Source organism: Phocoena sinus, chromosome 10 (assembly GCF_008692025.1).
Source record: "Phocoena sinus isolate mPhoSin1 chromosome 10, mPhoSin1.pri, whole genome shotgun sequence".
Taxonomy (NCBI): Eukaryota; Metazoa; Chordata; class Mammalia; order Artiodactyla; family Phocoenidae; genus Phocoena; species Phocoena sinus.
In genome coordinates this window covers 11,578,690-11,584,566 of record NC_045772.1, presented here as the reverse complement: position 1 = coordinate 11,584,566, position 5,877 = coordinate 11,578,690, and the positions used below count along the sequence as shown (strand labels likewise).

Genomic DNA, 5,877 nt, shown 5'->3' with positions numbered 1-5,877 from the left:
AATTACTAACCCATTGTTCCAACATCACGTATTGCACGGTCCTGTACAATCTTTCCTACTGGTTTGTGATTCCCTTTTTTAAACTTTAAAATTTTTTTTACATCATTCTTTTTTTTAAAAATTAATTTATTTATGTATTTATTTTTGGCTGTGTTGGATCTTCGTTGCTGCGTGCGGGCTTTCTCTAGTTGCGGTGAGTGGGGGCTACTCTTTGTTGCAGTGCACGGGCTTCTCATTGTGGTGGCTTCTCTTGTTGCGGAGCACGAGCTCTAGGCACGCAGGCTTCAGTAGCTGTGGGACGTGAGCTCAGTAGTCGTGGCTCCCAGGCTGTAGAGCACAGGCTCAGTAGTTGTGGTGCACAGGCTTAGTTGCTCCACGGCATGTGGGATCTTCCCGGACCAGGGCTCAAACCCTTGTCTCCTGCACTGGCAGGCAATTCTTAACCACTGCGCCACCAGGGCAGTCCTGTGATTCCCTTTTAAAATCACCTCCATCTTACTTAGAATAGGCTCTACTTCTGGCCTATTGTTTCACTGACTTGTCTGTTTTGCATGAGTAGCTTTATAATATTGAAAAAAGAAGGAATGAATGAAGTCAGGCCTTGGCTAGAAGAACTTGTTCCGGCTGGAAACAGCTAGATCTGCTAGAAGGCTGTCCTGACTTGACAAGAAAAGGAACTGAGGCAATGAAGTAGGAAATGTGAGTTCATACAACACAGTGGGGAGACAGCAGACACCAAAGATGGCATGTGTAAGGCCACCGCAGAGGGCCAGGATTTACGAAAGAGGCCGGGGGTGGGGCAGTTGCTAGAAGGGAAGCTCTAGACAGGACAGGACTCCAGCAAATGCAGCAACGATCTTCACAGGAAAAAGTAGTTCTTTGTTTGAAGCCATCTATTCATTTGCAGGAAGAATACCAGGGAATGTGTATCTCTTATCAGCTGGGCAAGAGCTGAGTCATGTCTTATTAAGCACGGTAAGGCTGGTGATATGTTGATGGAAGTAACAATTTGGCACATGACGGGGAAAGCAGCAGATTCCACGTGGTTAGGCGTCAGTAAACTATTTGTTTCAGCACCTCGAAAGTTTATTGGTACCAGGGGGTCAGCCAGCCTTCAGTAACTGGGTAGGTGAGATGTGTGTAACAGGGTTTGATATTATGGGTATGGTCCTAATTAAGAGATTTATTTATTTATTTTTAAAATTTTATTTATTTTAATTTTGGCTGTGTTGGGTCTTCGTTGCTGCACGCGGGCTTTCTCTGAGCCGACGCGCCACAACTACTGAAGCCTGTGCGCCTGGAGCCCGTGCTCCACAAGAGAAGACACTGCCATGAGAAGCCCGCGCACCACAACAAAGAGTAGCCCGCACTCGCCGCAACTAGAGAAAAGCCCTCGCAGCAACGAAGACCCTGCACAGTCAGAAAAAAAAAAAGGGTCAGTGAGAAAGCAATCACCTCTGATCCTGGGCTTTGAAAAACCACCATGATTATTTTATGTACAACTGCTTTCCCATGGCTTACTCATCAGTGGGACTAAAATGTCTGATGGGAGAGTAAGAAGGGACGGATTGCTGGTGAGGAAGGACAATAAAAGAGCCAGAACAGCTCAGGGAACCAGAAACGAAATTCATCACTGTTATCTTACAAATGCATTTATAAATGATTCCTCATACATGCTGAGCCGGCTCCGTACGAACTGTGGCGTGAATCACCTCCGAAAGAATGCCCCACTGAAAGACAGCACGGTGACAATTTTACAAAACGTGATCGGGCAGGGCAGTGATCGGGCAGGGCAGAGGCGAGGCGCTGTGCAGGGTGCCAGAGGAAAGGGGAGTAGGATGAAAGAGAAGAGAACACAGAGGTGGAAGGCAAGTGAGGGAGGGCAGTCCTGGGGAGATAGCAGCTTGCGAGAGACCTGATTAGATAAGACAGCGCTGCAGGGAGCTGTCCTATCTCGGCCTGACAACAGCCCGAGGGCCTAGGACAACCCCGCTGCCTCACTGGGATTCTGAAAGCAGAGATGGGGGCAGGGAAAGGCAGTGTGGTGAAGCCGGACAGGCTTTAGGGCTACCCGGTTGGGGACTCCTGGCTGGGACCCTTGTAGCAGCAAAAATAGAAATGAGAGTTTTCTTTCCTGATAAACAGAGACAACAAGGGAACAGTGAACAGGCTAGGGAAGCAACTTAAACAGACCTGAAAGAGTTAAGCAATCTTGGTTAGTTTTTAGCTGTTAGACTAAGAAACACTTGTAGCTAGACTTGTCCTTCGCAAAGCTAATTACTCCGTATGAATTACACTCTGCGCCTGGCATTCTTGTCCCTCTACTCTCGCTTGTAACATTCTTCATTTCAGAAAGGTCACGGGCAGATAACCTCAGGGACACCAGACCCGGTTGCTGAGCCGCCTGACGCCAGCTTTGGCCGTAAATTTGCAGAAAAAAAGAAAGAAATGCAAAACCTCAATTACTTTGAGCCTTATCACCTACCTCAGACCACGAGTCCCAGCTCTACAACCTTGCCCTATTCCCCAGAGAAGGGGGGCACAGTTCTTGAGGCACTAGCCTGCTGTGTTTTCCCCTTTGCCTGGCAAAGAACTAAAGCGATCTTTCTTTTTCTTCCATAAACTCTGTCTCTGTATTTCTGTTTGGCACTGGTGCAGAGAGCCAAGGTGGTTTTTTTTGGCAACAAAATATGGGGGCTCATCCAGGATATGCTCGCGGGCAGGCAGCCCCACAGGGCCCCTTGGCTTGATTGGATGCTCGGGGATCTCTCTCCATGCCAGCCTGCCAGCCTCCTTCAGGAGAGCAGACGGTTGGGGGCTTCTCTGAGGCCAGATCGCCAGGGACTCCCTGCTGCAGGGCCGTGTCCCACCTCACCCGATCCGCCGTCAAGGCTGCAGATCTCCAAAGCTGTGGCGGAGAACAGGGGGGACGTTGCCCTAGCAGCTGCCGAGGCTTTTTTTTTTTGCCTTAAGGACACCTTCTCTTCCCTTCCCCGCACCAGCCAGCCCGGACTTCTACTCTGAGAAGACTTTGATCCTCTTGGAGGATCAGAAAGATTCTCACAATTACATTTGTTACGTCGCGACACACCCGCCAGCATTTTGGTAAGTGCCCCAGGGCGCATAACTGAGGCCTTTTGACTCTGTCCATTTGGGGAACTTTGGTTCTAATTTGGGGAATTCTCGCTGTGAAGGGAAATTCTGTTTGTAAGGCACCGTTTTGGACAAACGTCACTTGGAAGTCATGTTTGGGGCATTTTGCCGTTTGGCTTTTGATTTCTGGGCATCTCTTTGCCATCCTTTTGGGGTGTCCCTTTGCTCTTTGTTTTACTTTGTGACTTCCCGCTGGCGAGGTTTTGGTTTGGTTTGTTTACTTTGGTTTGAGCGCACAGACATCTGGTACTAACTTTTTGAGCTAAAATGGGAAGCGCTTCCTCTAAGGTTCCACACCCACCTGGGAACACTTGGAGAAAAATTTAAATGACTGGTCGACCTATAGCTATGATCCAATGGGGAAAAAAAAATGGGTCTCTTATAATTAGATCTTTATTGCCACAGGATGGGGAAAATGGACCGAGGTTCCCTTATGTTCAGGACTTTTTCCCTTTATTATAATCCTGCTCTAGGTGGCTCCACAATCAAAAGCCTGAGGGATCAAAAAAAAATCTCTCCTAACATTCTAAATGATCCCCTTCCAACTTCAACCAACTCTCAGAAGGGAACGAAGCTTCCCCAACTCCTGCAAGTTCCCTCACTCCTCCAGAATCTTCTCATCAAACTAAGACCCCACCTCCCCAGAGAAAAAAGCCCTGCTAGGACATTTAATCAGCCAGTCTGCCCCTGTTATTAGGGTCAATTTGAGCACTATTTGGTCTATATTTTAGCTATGAAACTATGACTACAGAAAGAGAAAGATGATTTTTGACAGTTTGGCCACAATATTCTTTAGACTCCAGAGAAAATTGGTTAAAATAAACTTTTTTTGAAATTGCAAAACCAGTTCTTTTTGCACGTGCAATGAGAAAAAGCTAGCTTGTTGAAATTTTTTTGTTTTTCAGAATTCTGACCCTGAGAGAACACAAATATGCCTAGGAGAAAGCTTGAAGTGAATTCTTATCATGTCCTTGAGATACAAACACAGCCCACTTTGCCTGAGACTTCAGCTTTGGGTTAATTAGTAGAACTTCAAGCGAGGGGAAAGAAAGGGGCAGAGACATTTTAAGCCCCAAGTGGAAAACTATGAGATGTGTGTTTGTCTTGATACATGTGTGTATCTCAGTATGTGTCTTTGTCTTTGGCTAATGTTGCTGACGTTAATTTGTAAATGAGCTCGATTTCATTGACTTAAAAGTAAGCGCTTACAAATCAAACAATTCTAAATACAAGGGAAATTAAGCTAACCGAATTCTAGGTTCTCGTGAACTGGGAAATATTCAGTATTAAGTTAATACCTGGTATTAACGTTTCTTGAACAAATTAATACAGATATGTCTTTAGAGTCATCAAGTATAATCGTTTTATTGTGCTTAGGTTTAATATAAACTAAATAAGATCCTATTATATCTGTTGCAAATTTGTCAGCAATGAAAGTAACTTGATGTGAAGAAATTTTTAAGAAAATACAAATGAGATAAGAGCTCTGGGTAAACTTTTTAGGAATAAGTATGTTTTAGGAATGTCAACTTAAGAATAATCCTTCCAGATGCTCGAAAACTTGAAAATTTAGAGTTGTGCTAAATTAAGTTAAATGATGGAAGTTTATTGAATAACTAGGCCATTTCCAAATAAAATAAGATACTAAAACATCCCAAGGAGAGATATTAAACTAATTAGGTTCATTGGGTATGTTAAATTACACGGGAGGTATTGTCAAATGAGTAATAAATTTTCTTAGGTTATATTGTGTGGTAAATGTTACTAATATAGATACTCTAGAAATTATATGGGATTCCTAAAGTTCTGATATGTCCTGGTAAAATGTTATCAGTCATAAATCCAGTTATTATCTTAAGGTGTTGTATGTCACAGCAGTAGCCAAGTTACTTTGTCAAATTACATTACATTGTAATCAGATTTTAAATGTGTCTTCTTAAGTCTTTTATCATTATAGACAGTTATGGTTTTATTCTGATGCCTTTGCAAAAACACTTCCTCTTCAAGAAGATTTATAGAAAGGGCTTTTGATAAATACAAGTTTCTGACTTGTACTGAACTGGGTAAGAAATTGAAGAATTCTAGAAAAAACCTGATGGCTTCATAAAAAGTTAACAAAAGAACTAAATGAACTGGTGAATATGGTTATAATTTTATGGTTTCTATCTGAAAAATTACTGGTTTGAATCTATGTTTTCCAGGTGTGAGGAAAACCTTCCCATCAAGCAAATTATGGCTTACAGTAATTTGGTAAATTATACTTTTGTAAGCAGAATTGAAACATTTATATTTTCTCTCTGCCTGCTCCCTCCAGAGATTGGAAACTCTTAGGTTCCCAACAGCTTTATCAGATAAATTAGGAAGGCTACATCACTAACAGGTACAGAAATCTCAAGTTATTTTGGGGACCTTGAAAAGGAAAGAATTCACCTAGATCTGGTAAGCGAAATCTGTGACAAGCCCTTGGTGGTGTGACTTTCCTGGTCCTGAGAGGTCTTTTAAAAGTTCAGTCTGAGGGCTTCCCTGGTGGCGTAGTGGTTGAGAGTCCGCCTGCCGATGCAGGGGACACGGGTTCGTGCCCCGGTCCGGGAAGATCCCACATGCTGCAGAGCAGCTGGGCCCGTGAGCCACGGCCTCTGAGCCTGCGCGTCCGGAGCCTGTGCTCGGCAACGGGAGAGGCCACAACAGTGAGAGGCCCGCGTACCGCAAAAAAAAAAAAAAAAA

The 5,877-nt window shown here is 44.0% G+C and overlaps 1 long non-coding RNA gene across 1 annotated transcript; it reads left to right on the top strand.

Annotated features, from left to right (window-relative positions):
- Positions 1 to 836: 836 nt before the first annotated feature.
- On the top strand, positions 837 to 5,663 carry LOC116760009. The gene is made up of 3 exons (XR_004351620.1): positions 837 to 975; positions 3,003 to 3,105; positions 4,059 to 5,663. It is a non-coding gene; the product is annotated as an uncharacterized LOC116760009 (long non-coding RNA).
- Positions 5,664 to 5,877: the final 214 nt, after the last annotated feature.